This window comes from Pinus tabuliformis, chromosome 9 (genome assembly GCF_031772625.1).
Source record: "Pinus tabuliformis cultivar Carrire ecotype Pingquan chromosome 9, CPIR1, whole genome shotgun sequence".
Lineage (NCBI taxonomy): Eukaryota > Viridiplantae > Streptophyta > Pinopsida > Pinales > Pinaceae > Pinus > Pinus tabuliformis.
The window spans coordinates 1,848,379,765-1,848,396,073 of NC_142307.1; positions in this window are offsets into that span (position 1 = coordinate 1,848,379,765).

Sequence of the window (16,309 nt, forward strand, 5' to 3'; positions counted from 1 at the left end):
CGTAGCGCATGTCAATTTTGAAACAACCTTAACACATGACACCTTTGAATCAATGTGGGATCAATGATAGGTAAAACAAGATTGTTGACCTTATTTGATAATGGGAACAAGACTCCACTCTATGTTTTAGACTTCTAAAAACATTAAAAATGACTTGACCATGTTTAACATAAAAACTTTGGAACCATGCGGGCTGTCCAAAATTGTTAAAACTTTTATAGTGATAACAGTGGCTCCACTTGGGATAGTGTGCCCTTGTGGTACACTAAGAACCTACAGTTCTAGTGCTGCTATCCATCCTTTAGAATAAAATTCTGAAATGCTGCCCAATCTGCTCCCCAAGCTTTAATGATTTCTATAAGAGGGACTCAACCTGCACCTACTAAAAAAAATGCTCATTCAACCTCCCCTGAGCTTATTTGCACATTCCTACCTACCCTATTAGCTGCAATTTCCACTTTAGGTCAGGCAACATGATATTTCCAAAAAAGCCAATCAATTTTATTTTCTAATATTTGAGGCTCTTGACTGCATTCAACCTCAAAATAACCATGATAGTGAGATGACCAAATCAACTTATAATGTATCTGATCTTCATAATGCAAATGAAAATGAAATACTAGTGTGCAAAAATTTGCCATGTATTCATTTATAGGGTCAAAGAGGACATGGTTATTTTGATGATCATCATAACATTCTATATCTTCAGAAAACTAATTTTCAGCCACACATGATTCCTTTGATATGCTATCCAACTGCTTTTCTGAATGATTCCCACAAACAATGTAATTTTCTTCATTATTAAGATCATTCATTGATGTAAGCTGCTGCAAAGTATGACATAAAAATTCAACCTTTTCCTCTGCCTGAGGGTTATAAAAAATTTCTTCCAGTATTTCTTCTTGGTGTTTGCAATTATTTTTATCTTCATTATGATCCGAAGACTGACAAGTATGCTGCATCTCTACATCAATCTTGGAGGATGTAATATGATTTTCATAAGTAAACCCCTGTTGATTTTTATGTTGCATTTCATGGGATGTTATCCTTTCTTCTTGGTGTTGAAATGTATTGTTATGAAGAGCCTCTAAAATTTCTTCATCCATGAATTCATCATCATCATAACAATCCTCCAAATATTGAATAAAACTCGCAGAATGTTTACAACAATCTTTGACCAGCAATAAGGAGGGATGACATTCTTTATACATGTCATAGAATACATCATGGAAATCAACAAGAGAATATAATGAACCATTTTCCAAGCTTTTATACCAAGACCATGCTTTTCCTTCTAAAGTGGTCATAAACATCTTCATGAGACAATCTTCAAGGAAATAAACCTTAAGACTGCGTACATGCATATGGAACCTAACTAAATGAAGAGCAGCATTGTCTTTCTTTTCATATTTGAATATTGGAAGATCATCTAACCAATCAACCTTTGGCATAGGATTTGGAAAACCAGGGATGTGAGACTGATTCATAGGGGCATACCTGGCATTCATTCTTGCAATGGCACTCATCTTGAAACTTCATTAAGTTACCGATCTTCTAGCAGTGGAGTCACCTTCCAATTTGTTATTTGATGTGTGGAGTCGCCAAGGTAGATTGCAGCCTCAAAAACTTTCTGAGCTCCTGCTACCTTCAGAAGTTCAACTTCTTGATTTCGGGAATGAATAATCTTCAGACTCCTGGCAGACGCACCAAAATGTTATCACCAAAATAGGACCATGATAGGCTGCTCATCAAGTCAATCTCAGTGTAACTATTTCAAACCAATATTTTGGCTAAGACTTAGCCTCCTCAACTTGAGAGGGCTCTCTCACTAGGTTTAGGGGTTTTGATTAATGATTAGATGGCTAACTCTAGGAACAAAATGAATGGAAGTATAACTTATTGGCTGGTTGAAAGTACAATTAGCAAACATCTATTGGGCTATGGAATAAATTGGTTTCAAAAAAACAACATGATCAACAAGATATGGAAATCAAGGCACTTAGAGTTTAGGTTTATGAAGAAAACTGTAACACAGTGAAACAACACAGTTTACAAGCATGTGAAGGAAGTTAGAGCATTTTCCAATGAATTATAAGTATCACAAGCTCATACCACTACAAATAAGTAATTCTATAAAGCCATAAGAACATTGTCACATGGAATAAGTCGATCTTGCGGACAAGATAGACCTTCCTAGAATCTAAAGAAGACCTAATGACAAGCAAACCAACCAGACACTATCTTTCTCTAAATATGCTTTAATAAACAATGGCAAACAAGTGTTTTTAGGGCCTACCTTAGGTCCAATGCAAGCTTGTGGATGCCCTCGCTCCTTCGATCCAAATGAGCTCCTTTGCCGCGAATCTGCAAACACAAACAAGGAAAACAAATTAAATAGCACCTGAAAAGCCAATTGCATAAAACATATTTAACATGAAAGTCAAGGAGTCCATGAAACAAATAACATGAGATACTTGTTGAGAAAAATGAGTGAATGTATTAATTCAAAAGAAGAAGAACTTTACAACCTGTGCCTTGACGCTGTACAAGCTCCTCCCAGGCTCCAGCAAGAAGTCTCCTCTACTTTGACAAGTTTCACTCACTCCCCAATGAAGCCAAAAAGGTATGTGATCTCTCCTCTTAAGCTCAACTAGGAAGTCTTGATTTCACCAGCATTTACCCTCAAAAATGTTCAGCTTCTAACCTCTCCAGCAACCAGCCCAATGCCTGTATTTATAGTGCAATGGAGGGAGGTTACTAGGTCCTCCTTCAGAGGGATAAAGTCCTTCTTCAAAGGGATAGCTCCTCTCATCAAGGGATTAGCTCCTTCTCTTTTGGGATGCATGAACCACCTCAGAGCGAACAATCCACGTCGAAATTCCTTCTAGAAACCTCTAGAATTAACCCAAAGTGAGTTTTTTAAGATAAAACTTGCGCCTTTTGACTTTCATAGGGGTCCGCACCTACACCATTAGGGACAGAGCGGGGAGGTCCGCAGTTTTTGTACACAGAAAGTGCGGGACCGCAGGTGACAGTGAGAGAAAGTGCGGAACTAGAGTTACATTGATTTTTAATGTCTTTCTCTCATTTCCAAAGCTTGACTTGAAGAGCTGAGGTCTGAGACTTGCTTAGGAGGACAGTACAAGTGATGATAGACCCATATTGACTGCAAATAATCATGGTGACGATATTTTTGTGTAACAGATTTCCCCCTAAAGTGCGAAGTCTGTAGTAGATGAGGATTTCATTTATCATTTAGGAAGAGTGAAGTACTTTATCATTTCGAGGATCATCTTGTGGAGAGCCTGGTTGGAACATGTAAAAACATTCAATGCAAGATATATATATATATGAGATCATATCATCGCTGAGGTAGGCATTCCCATACTCAGATAAAAAATGACTAGAAAAACTAACTATTGCTCTGATATAGGAATGATCTTGTAAAACATCACAAGTATAGACTCAGGTGGACACAGTATGGACGCAACCATCTATTTATGAATCGTCCATTATATAATGAATACAAAATTCCTTGCAGCCTAGGTTGTGGAAACTAGATCCAGGGTCTTCATTTCTACTTCCCGAAACAGTACGATTTTATCCATGCGAATGAATGTGTTGATGTCGAACATGGTAGAAACCACTTGATTACCAGTCAATGATGTAAACTGTTAACAAGTGTGAGAGAAACCACCAGTGATGTCAATGGCTCTTAAAGTACCCAGTACAATCCATGAGATGCGAATAAATGTGTTGATTTCGAACATGTCGCGGAATCCTTTGATCAAAATTCAATGATGAAAACTGTCGTCAAAGGCGAGAAACCTGCCATTGAGGCATGCAGATCTCAAGGTACTGACGATTTCTAGATCATCTTTCTAGATAATGAGTTGATGTTGATAGAAAGTGATCCATCGTAGGCAAGCCCACAACACGAAATCATAGATCAAGTTGAATAAATTTAGTTGCAAGGACTGACTCAGGGATGGTCAAGATGGATGACAGATGTTTTGCAGATGAATGGCTTATTGGCAGTTACCTCTTGAACACATAACGACACGACAGATGGTTTGGTGACAATTGACCCAAAGTTAATACCCAGAAACCGGCTGAAGACTTTCAATGCGGTTTGATCAACTGTTAGGCAAAGGATTTCCCAACCCAGGTGAATAAAAGTGTCGTGTTCAAGAGTGGTTACAAAGTATGACAAACAGACTCATTTTTCTGTCTTTTCCCCCACCATTTCTAGCAAGTACCTCTTTATTTTTGACAAGCTTGAGGAGGATAACATTTTCTTAATTATAAGCTCATCCTTCGAATGAGTCCAACTTAGTTTAAATACGAACCCTAAGAAGGAGTGGTTTGTTCCTGTTCGTAATTGAACAGGTCCTTTACTGTAAAATTTTAACGAGTCCAGTATAGGAGAAACTCGGCGTTTTTCATTTTAGAGAGTCTGAAAAAACTTAAGAAGACTCTAGGGTTGACCTTTTTCGTAAATTTGTGTCTCCCAAGCCCGAAAAAGTATAAAATAATACTTGAGAGAACCGCTTGATCTTTTACGACCAAGGAGTACTTTTCGTCATTAGTGCCCTTGACCCGAAAAAGTAAAAAAGCGATCAATGACACGTCGTTTTATAACCAATATCGAATTTGAAATGACAAAAATCCGGCAATCTTTTCATGTTTTTACGGTCGGAAAAGAGTTGTAAGTGGACCATCTTTTAATTCCATTTTAACGAGTTTAAAAGAAACACTCGGCAATATTTTCATGTTTCAGGAGTCAGAAAAGAGCTTAAAGGTGACTCTAAATGTTTTTTCGTCGAAAATGATAGATTTCGCCTGAATAATCCTTTATTCTGCACAAAAACACAAACATTACTCATACCTGTTTGAAATGGATAAAAATGTTGCAAAAATACCTTTTCAAAGTGAAACATAAACAAATTTTCAATTTATTTACTCAAAAAACTTATAAAAAGGGCCTTTGTCAATTCATTTTTACTGTTTGAGTTTGGATGAGAAAATAGTGCTTTTGCTCAGAAAACTTCCCGTGAAGATTGCGGAAAATCCAATCGTCAGAATCGAATGTTGTCTTCTCTAGGTAATCCACATCATCCTACTCTTCATTTTTAACCATTTGATTTTTTATTTTAGTCATTTATTTCATTTTTGGGAGGGTTTTTAGGCACAAAACCCGCGCGCGGGGGCCCGCAGGTTTACCACTGCTGGCCTGCGGACCTCGACTCTTTCTCCATTGGGAAAAAGCTCGGGGTCCGCACCTTCCATGTAGACAAAGTGCGGTCCCACGCACTGTGTCTAACCTGGAGGGTGCGGTCCCCGTCGCAAGGGTTTTTAACCCAAAAATTCTCAAAAATGGACCAAACAAAACAATTTCTAGCAATTTAATTTATCCTTATACTTGATGCAGAGAGTACATCATGCTAGATTGGCGCGAACGAGAGCATGAGGACGTGGATGTTGCCGCATGGAATCATCAGCCTTCATTTGATGCTTTGAGGGTGTGCGGCTTGTACAAATTTTGGGCCATTCCTGGCATGAGGGCTCAGGTGGATTTCTTACAGTGGATGGTTGACAGATGGAGCGTACAGGACCAGTGCTTCTTCATTGGCGGCCACCAGCTCAAAATCGAGCTGGCGAACATATATTTCTTGACTGGTTTGCCTAAGAGAGGCAAAGATTTGACTCTGTTTGGGGCTAGGGCAGGTGGCTAGTCTGTTGATAGCCTCCGGCTAGAGTACTGCAACAGCCAGGCTAGAGACAAAGGGATAGACATAAAGACCATATCCCGTCCTGAGCTCATGGTGATTGCATTTACTGTCACCAGACTTTGTGGAGCTACCGCATTACATATTGCCACCAAATCCCAGATGCGTATGGCAGTTGATTGCTTTCGAGGCACCATCTTCAACTAGTGCGATGCTGTGTTGGCCAATGTGAAAGGTCAACTGACCAGGGCCAAGAACGGACGAATAAATACCTTTGGTTATGGGGCTTTGGTCATGAGTTTTGGCCTGGAGATGGTTCCTATGCTAATCCTGCAGCACCTTACTGTTGGAGCTGGGCTTCCTTGAGAGCCCAAACTGATGCGATGGGTCGTAGTTATGGCTCGTCACCTGGACGAGAGGACAGAGGTTGCTCGATTCAAACCTGAGTATTTCCAATGGCTGGAAAACTAGGTCTTTTCTATTCAGGACTTCCCTTATGCTGGGATAGATTTTCATGGTGACCCAGACATGGCTCTTCCACCAGGAGAGCAGTGGGATGAGTCAGGTAAAATCCTTTTCAACATTTTTCCTATTTTAATTTTTTTTTATTTTTCCATCGTCTCAAAACTGATAGCAAAAGTTTCAAATGCAGATGTGGGTCCACAGCGACCAGCCGCTCTCCGACCTTTCGAGAGGAAGCAACCAGTTGCACCCGTGCCAGCCCCACAGGACGAATCAGCAGAGGTTTTGGCCGAGTTGGAGGGTCATCTCGAGCGCTTGACAAGAGATATTCCGAAGACCACTATAGATGACATTCCTCGTCAACTTCAGCGCTATGTGATTGGAGTCCCGGGACCTTTTAGGAGGTTCCTTTGCAAGGTGGCCCGTGCAGTGGTTTCTTATAGAGATCATCACCAGTGATAGGATGATCGCCTATTGTGGGCACATGTGACATTTTTGTTTTTTGTACTTATCATTTTTGCCGATCATAAGGTGTTTTTCAACCTATGATCGAGGACGATGTATTTTTTGACACACTCCTATATATATATCACTATTACCGTCTTATCTTGTAAATCATATTATGGAATGGTTTTAAATTTACATGTATGATTATTGTAAATGTCTATTTAACATTCGAGAAGCAATTGCATCTGCTAATGTATTTAAAGATCTTGGAATATGCTGATATTCAATATAATCAAATTCACGTTCCAAGAGACGCACTCTCAAAAATAATCTTAACAACACTGGATTTCTAATGGCACACACTCTATTAAGCTGTAATACAACGAGTTCAGAATCTAACCTCACTATCAAACTCCGAATCCCAAATGAAATAGATTCAGATAATAACTCAATCACTGCACTATACTCGGCAATGTTGTTTGTTGTTTGACCGAGGCTTACCCCATGCATAAATACTAACTCCTCAGAGGGCGAATAGATAACCCAAGCTGCGGAAGAGATGTTCCGTGTATTACGACAAGCACCATCAGCGAAACCAATGTATGTTTGGAGAGCCATCGACATCTGCAATATCAAGAGTAAAACCAAGATAAGCAAGAATAATGACGAAAAAACAACACTCTCTAAGCTAAGCACACTGTTTAAACTAAAACACACCAGCTAGAAAGAAAAAATATCCTAACTAAAAATCTCCATACCCATCCTTTAAGCATAATACCTCTTCAAGTAAAGACCATTTCTGGGTTTACCCAAAGAGTCCCCGTCAAAGTCTACCAATTCATAGGCCCCTTTGGCTAGCTTTCTCTTGACAACATAGGGACCATGCCACATAGGAAAGAATTTTCCAGCACCTAATTTATCATTAGCTTGATCGTAAACTAAGACTAGATCTCCTTCCGAAAAATTTCGAGGGGTCACATTTCAATCATACTGAGCTTTCATGTGTTTTGCGTGAGTCTTGATCGCCAATGCAGAATCACGTCGATTCTCATCTAATTGAGCCAAGTATAACAAACGCTTTTCCTCTTCGGAAGTGGCTGGAAGTAACTCGATGGCTATTTGCAGTGACGGGATTTCACATTCAATGGGTAACACAGCTTCCAAACCATAGACTAGTTGAAAAGGAGTGAACCCTGTTGATGTTTTTACTGAAGTTCGGTACGCCCAAAGCGCTGAAAATAGCATGTTGTGCCAATTCGACCGATGAATCCCAATTATTCGTAAGATCATGATAACTAAAAATTTGTTGATGGATTCAACCAGACCATTCGCTTGTGGATAATAAGGGGTTGAACTGTCATGACGTAAACCAAGCTGGCCTGTAAGTTCGGTCATCATAACATTTTGAAAATGACGCCCATGATCAGTGATTATTGCTTGCAGGACACCAAACCTAGCAATTATATGATTGAACACGAAAATTTCAGTTGTCTTGCCATCTGCCTCAAATGTAGGCATCGCCTCGGCCCACTTAGTAAAATAATCTACCGCAAGGATGATATACGCATGCCGCTTGGCCGAGTGAGGGTTACATGTAATAAAATAGATACCCCATTTGGCAAAAAGACCAACGTCAATTATAGGGTGGAGAGGAGCAGGTGGAGCGTGCATCTTTCGATAAAAAAATTTGGCAGTTGTGGTATTTTCGGACCGCCGTAATACAATCTTTAAATAAAGACGGCCAGAAGTAGCCAGCGCGCAATATCTTTTGGGCTATGGCAAACCCAGACATATGACCGCCACACGCTCTAGAGTGACTGTCATTTAGAACCCTTTCAGCTTCCTCGTGAGTTAAGCAACGTCTAAAAACAGAGTCTGCCCCACGGCGATAAAGAGTATCTCCAATAATCCTGAATTGTTGGGACTAGAAACAAATTTTTCGACGTTCTGACCTTGAAATTTCTGGCCGAAAGGATTGGGTCTGGAGATAAACGATGATATCCCCATACCATGGATCTAAAGTGCTGATTAGAAACAAGGATTCGTCCGCAATGAGCTCCTCCACCACAGTTTCCGTGTCAGCACGCGGGAAGTCACACATTAACTCCGCAAAAACTAAAGATTTCTTAGACTTAGATTTCTCAAATTCCAAGTCGAACTCCTGTAGGATAACGATCCATTTAGAGTACTTGCCCCTTAGCAATTGCTTGGTCAAAATGTAAATCATAGGGTTGCAATCCGAAATTACCGTAGCTTTACGTAGTAAAATGTAGTGACGAAAACGTTGGACAGCTTGAACAGCTGCCAATGCCAATTTCTCCACATGTGAGTATTTTAGCTCAGTTGGATTTAAAGTTCGACTAAGGTAATATATCACATGTTTAGTTCCGAATTCATCTTCCTGAACTAAGACCATTCCAATGGTGGAATGAGAGGCGGCGAGATACAAGAAGTAATCCTGGTTGTAGTTGGGAGGATGCAACAACGGTGCATGGGTCAACGCGTGTTTGAGTGCATCAAAAGATTTCTGAGCTATCTCATCCCAATAGAATGGAGTATTTTGCTTCAAAAACTGGGTAAAACCCTTTGTAACCTCGGCGTAGTTAGGAATGAATCGTCGTAAAAATTTTGCTTTCCCTTGCAAACTTTGGAGTTGGCGAAGACTCGAAGGAGGAGGCAATTTGATGATAGCTTCGACCTTCGAGGGATCAACGCGAATGCCGGCTTTCGAAACTACAAACCCTAGCAATCGACCCGTTTCTATACAGAAGACACATTTGTGTGGGTTCAACCGAATCCGATAATGCCTACACCTCATAAAGATTTCTCGTAAATGGACGAGGTGATCAGCTCGATGTAATGAATGAGCAGGCAAGTCATCGAGATACGGTTGCACAATGTGCTTGATGTCATGAAACGCATAAGACATCGCCCTTTGAAAAGTTGCTCCGGCATTCTTAAGCCCAAAAGGTAACTTGCAATAAGCAAATGTCCCCCATGGGAAAATGAAAGCCGTTTTTGGTTGATCGGCAGGTAGAATGTTGATTTGATTGTATCCGGAAAAACCATCCATGAAGGAGAATATTTCGCTGCCGGCACAATCATCAATAATTTGACCGATATAGGGAGTTGCGTAATTGTCCTTTGGAAAAGCTCGATTAATGTCCCTATAATCGCTGCATATTCTTATTGTTCCCTGCTTTTTGTTAACCGGAACAATATTCGATACCCAATCCGTTAGCGGGATCGGATAAATGAAACCTGCTTTCAATAGTTTTTCAACTTCTGCTTTAATTGCAGCAGCTTTTCGTGGGTGAATTTGACGCAAACGTTGTCGGATAGGTTTAGCGTCCGGGTAAGTCTTGATCTCATGAACAACAATTGCGGGATTAATTCCTGGCATTTCCTCATAGGACCAGGCAAACACTTCGCGGAATTCTTGAAATAGGGCCTTATATAATTGAATTTCATCATTTGTACACGAGGCACCTATATGAATGTTCTCAACAATTCCGGGCTTAACCGAAATGTCAATAGGAATAGTTCGAGAGATGTTTCCCAAATTTAACTCTGAATCGGGATGTTTCATTAGATTCTGAGGTTCCTTGACATATTCAGTTGTAAAAATTGATGAGAAATCATTTTCAAAACGATCATCCTCAGGTAAAAATGAAGATCTGTGATGGAGATCTTCCCATGGTAAATCATCTACACATAGGATTTCACGAATTTTCTCATCAGAGTGAACAAGTTCAGAAAATGTGGTTAAATCCGAGGTTGATGTGAAAAGTGATTCCTCATGGACCACATTCATTAAGTCATTTTCTGTTGAACATGGGTCGGCAAACGACTGCACAGCTTCATAGGCAATTTCATATGGACTCAAAGGCATGGCATTACCAAATGAGTCTATCTCATATTCAGAAGGAACGATCCAAGGATCATCATAAACAATGGTGTCTGATGTAATCATATGAATGGTTGCAAATGAAGACGATACGTTGATCGGAGGAAAAGGAAAAGTTCCTAATAAACCGGCATATTTAACTAGTCCTACTCCAACATCCTTATATGGGATAGTCGTTTTACTGACATATTGAATACTCTCAGAAGAGGCTGGGTCAGATGAAAAGTAAGCCAGTTAGTCTATTGTTACGATCTTTCCATTATGTGGGAACTTTATTACTCGAAAGACCTGTTATCACTAGGAACTATAGTTCATGTATATAAGGTTGTCCATAAGTTTTTATAAAGTCTTGAAGTCTTGTAAATAGGTTTGTTAGTATATGTCAATTTCAAATTTGAAATTCAAGAGTTATTGGTGTGAATTCGTGTAAAGGAAAAATCATTTGACACCCTCCATCATTGTTAGTTAAAGCATGTCATGTCATTGGTACTTTGCGCAGTTTCGCAGCGCGGGTATGATGTCTTTGGTACTTGCGCAGTTTCATAGCGCGGGTGTGATTGGTCAGTTTAGCTGCGAAATAATGTTTTCGTGTTTTCGCAGCGCTCTGTTTGTCAGCGATTTCGTAGCGCATCCTGTTAAATTTGAATTTCCCGCGCTACGAAATCGGGGTTTCAGGGTTTTTTGCAGCGTTTTTCTTTGAATGTCAAATCCAAGAGTAGTGAGTCACAAGTCCGTTTATGATTGTCATTTCACACCCTCTCCATGTCATGATAAGCCATTATTTCGCCATAAGGTCCGAAGTCATGTAGTTGTGTGTCAGTTTAGGGGATGTTATAAGAGGTGGTCATTTCATAATGGGTTCTTCATATCATATGAACGTGTTTGCTATATGAAAAGCTCAAGTCTATATTTAAACGGACTACTGCAAGCGAGCCTGCTCTCCAAAGCTGAAGATTGTTTTCGTGCTACAAGCTACCATCAGTCCCTTGTGTAAAAATATTCAAAGAAGCATGGAAAGAAAGGAACACCGTTCTGGTAAATGTGTGAGAACAGAGCCAGAGGGGTTAGATGTTACTCTCGGGGATGAGGAGGTAGCAAAGGCATTTCGAAGTGCTGGCTGCTGGCGATTTTGCGAAAAATTGAAGGGAGGACATGCAGAAGTGACCAAGGCTTTCGCATTGAACTTCACTGGACTGAATTCGAAGGTGGCCATGTTGGAGTTTCCGGTGTCCCCTGAGGTTATTTCCACTGTCACAGAAATCCCAAGGGGTGGCCAAGAATGGTTCAAGAATTTCAAGTTTGACATGGGTCCATGCAAGGAGTTTTTGAAGGCACCTTATGCAGATGAAGATCTCACTAAAGCTGTCCCAAGGAGCTATCTAAAGGAGAATTATGCTATGCTATTGACATGTATCCAGAAGTATCTGACATGTGAGGGTAGGTACAATAAAGTTTACTCCTACCACTTCAAGCTTCTGCTACACTTCACTGGTAAGAGTTCAATAGACATACCTTTTTACTTGTTCAGGAGTATTAGCAAAATGTGTGATAAGATTCAGTTAAAGAAAGATGCTTATGAAACATCCCTTTTTCATCATGGTTTAGTAAAATTGTTGGTGTTGGATAGTTTACAAAAAATTGGTAAAGACTGGGATTCATTTGTGTTTATGGCCGGTTTCCCAAGTAAAACAGGCCTCACTCCATTACCTGTAAGACAAAGAGAAGAAAGGAGTGAGGAAACTACTTTGGCTGAAATTAGGAGAGAAGTAACAGACCATAAGAAGCCCAAAGCTAAAATAAAGAAATCAGAGAGGTCTGTAGCAGTTAAAGAAACACCTGAAGCATCAATGAAGAAAACTCCTAAGCCAGCAGTTAAAGAGATACTTGAAGCATCAGTAGATAAAACTCCAAAATCATCTAGAGTATCTGAAAAGGAAACCCCTAAGTCATCTCCTAAGGAAACACCTCAGTCATCAAAACAGAAGACTCACAAAAGAAAAGATGAAGCTAAATCCAGTGAAGTTGAAAGGGTTTCAAGGGTGAGAACTAGAGGCCAACTAAGCAAAGAAAAAGGAAAGTCAGTCCCTGTGGAAGAAAGTCCTATTTCAAAGGGTAGTTTAAATGACTTACTTGAAGCCATTGAATTGGAACAAGATCATCCAATCCAAATTGAACCACTTGAACTTGAGCAAGATCAATTGGTACCACCAATGCATATTGATCTAACACAATCCTCACCTGAAAGTTCTAAAAGGTCAAGGGCTTCTAAAAGGTTAAAGTTTGAAGAACCAAGTGAAGAATATGCCTTTAAACCACGCAGACCAGTGACTAGAAGGCAAATTAAAGAAGTGGAGAGAGCTCAGAAAGAGAAAGCACCTTCGGAAATGCCTAGGACAGAGGCACTTGAAATCTTCTCTGAAACAGTCCAAGCAGCTAAAAGCAAGAACAAGGATAATAAGGTTGTTATCAGTCAAAGTGGAAATGTGATTGCCATTAAGAAATAAGCTGGAGCATCAAAGGAAGTAATACCTCAGGTTCAAAATGTTTTTAAAGAAAAGGCAGTAAGATATACAAGTTACAAGAAAGCTGTAATGAAGGGTAAAACAAGTTTGATCAGTCAGGCTAGCTCGGTATCTGATGCATATGTATGGACAGTGCCAGCTCTAAAGCAGGCAAAGATTATGAAACAAATGAATGCAAGTTTAAGAGCAGAGAACAAGATGTTAAAAGAAGAAGTCATCAGCCTGAAAGGGAAGCTAGACAAACTAGCTAAATGATCCAAGGAGGAATGTGCTTCCCAAATTTTGATATATTTTGGTTATCATTTTTTTAAAGCTTTTTGAGACTTTTTGATGTCCTTGCACCTGTATAGAATGACTGAAGAAATCACAGACTTGAGTTATTGTTGCTGTAAGGTTCATGTGTTTAATTTTGATGACCTACAGCAGTTTCGTAGCGCGCTACGAAACTGCTGTAGATGACTGTTTATATTGAAAACTTGAGTTTGAATGCTGAGGTCAGCAAATGTTTAAAGAGATGACTTAATGCCAGCATGGAGACTATAGAAAGTCAGTCAGATGTTTAAAAAAGGATGACAGGTGTAAGTATTCGAAGAAAAGGTGAAGTTTTATCTTTTGTTGAAAGTTTCACTTTATGTCCGAATTTTTAGGGTTATGATAGAGCTGCCGAGATGTTAAATGGTACACCTGTCCAGTTATGGGATGACCAGATCATTAGTTTTCTTCAGTCACACGGGACTATCATGGGATTAAATGGCTTGAAATTGGATCATTAATGCATGAACATCAATGGGAGGCAAAAACCGTGAATATAGGGTTCATATTCTTATTGGTTGATGAATCATCTGTGCATCAGGCATCCGAGGCTGTTCATCCATTGAATATGCTTTCAGTTTGGATTGGTTATTATTGTAATGCTACAGGTGGCAAGCTCCAAGAATGCAGCAAAGTATACGAGGAGATAGACTTAAAGTGCCAATGTGATGGAGTCCTCTGTTTTCGTAGCATCCTATCTCTTGTAATTAATTAGCTTGTTTATGTTATAGTTAAGGTCATTAATGACAGAATTCCGAGCTCCCTTCATGCTTGTTGAGGAGTCTCAGGTAGTGGTTTTCGATGGGCTATATATAGAAATAACTCATATGTAAAAAAGGTTGGATATTTTATAGAAAAACAGAGTTGTTTTGGGCCATTGTAAGACCTTTTTGACAGTAATAGTAAAACAGTGTTATTCTCTTCTCAAGATTCTCGATGGATTGTCATGTTCAAATATAATGATGGTGTTTTATACTTTATGTTATTTTATAGTCTTGTTTTAATGCAATCACTCAGAATTCATAATCATATGCTCTGACTTCCTGTGTATTCAGCAAGCTATGTTTTGGTGGAGTATGTTTGACATGTAATGCAAAGAGCCTTGATTTCCATGAGATGACCATGTTTTCCTTGTTTACTTAATATAATAGACTCCATAGCCCAATGAGAACCAGTTTGATGTGTTTCCAACCAGCTTTGCTTTCATGATTAAATAAGGAGTTAGCCATCCATTGTTTGAAGGATTTTATCAAGAGTTTGTGAGAGAGCCCTCTCTGATCAAAGAGGCTAATTTTTGGTCTAAAGATAGGTTGAAATAGTTACATGAAATCTCGCTTGGTTGCAGCCCTCAGTAGTGATTTTGTGATAACAAGACCGATGAAACGACCGCTGTCATAGCGTAAGACCAACTTCGACCCAAGAGAAGGTTGTAATCTAGAGGGGCATCAACCACCTCCACATCTAGACTAACGGTTTTTCCTTCAACCCCTATAGGCAAATCCTGTAGAATGCCAAAAGGATGAAACCCACGGCCATCAAAGGCCTTTAGAATCGTCGGGGATTGATTTAGCGAAGGAGAACCAAGCGATCTCCAACACTGTATCGACATAATACATGTTGAGGCTCCCTCATCAATTACAGTCCGATGAATAGGCTTGTTTTTTACTATCACTGGAATCTGGAAAGCCATTTGATGAGGCAAACGCGGTGTACTATTTTCTAGATCGAAAATGATTAGGTTCTGGTCCTGAACGTCAACAGCTCCTATAGCCAACAAAAGTAATTTACGTTGTGTTGGACATGATTGCAGCACTTCCAAAGCCGACATTGCTGAGCGTGAAACAGCTAAATCCTCAACAATGTTATAATTCTGAGCCGCTCTCGCATGTGGATTGAAAGCTGAATTTCGAAGTATACCCTTGGCGGGCGGTTTGATTACTAAGTCTGGATTAGGTTTCTCGATCTGTAGTGGATCGGAACCAGGAGTTGAGGTTGATGGATTAGAATGAGAAGATTCTGCTTCTTTACCATCAACAGGACTTTTACTACCATAATCTTGCGATCGAGTCGCAATCATAACATGGGACATCATCAGTATGGGTTCTTCATTGGAATTCGAGGATGAACCTATCATCTTACCGTCTTGAGCCGGAAAAGGATCCTTCAAAACAGCAGGAGTTTGGGAACCCTTGACAATTTTCGCAACCTCTGCACAATGAGGGCAGTCTCTTGTAAAATGTTCATCGTCACAAATGAGACAAGGATAATGAGGTTTGCGCTTTTCATCATTGGATTCCGCCTTTTCAGGTTTCTCCTTTGAACTTTTGTCCGTTTTATTCTTCTTCTTTCCTTTCTTCTTCCCACCGGATTTTGATTTGGTTGTAGACGACTCTACAACGTGAATATCGGCAGAAATTTCTACAGAAGAATCTCCTGTCGTGGAATCAGGCAAGGTTATGATGGGAGAAGAATTCTTGGAAGATTTCTTCTTACTTTTAGTGTTAACCGTGCCAATCATACCATCGGCGGCATGAGATCCCGAAGGAGCTGCAGTGATTTGATTTTGCTTGGGAAGATCGGGGATTTTCTCGTGTAACGTACCTGACTGAGTATAGACCAAGTCAAGGTACTGTGCTTGAGAAATCACTTGCTCCTTAGTAAAAACTCCGCCTTTAGCAACATCTTCAGTGATCTTTGGCAACAAAGATTTTACAAACCACTCGGCCAAGATTTGATCCGAAATAAATACCTTCACTAAACGCCGTCGACGTCTCCACTCATGAATATGATCTGAAATGTCAGTGGATGTCGATTGTTTTAACGAAGTTAACAATTCCGTGCCATTGTCATACCGGACTGGCAACTGAAAATGAGTTAAAAACGAGGTAGCTAACTGACTAAAATTATAAAAAGTGCCTCGCGGTAACTCA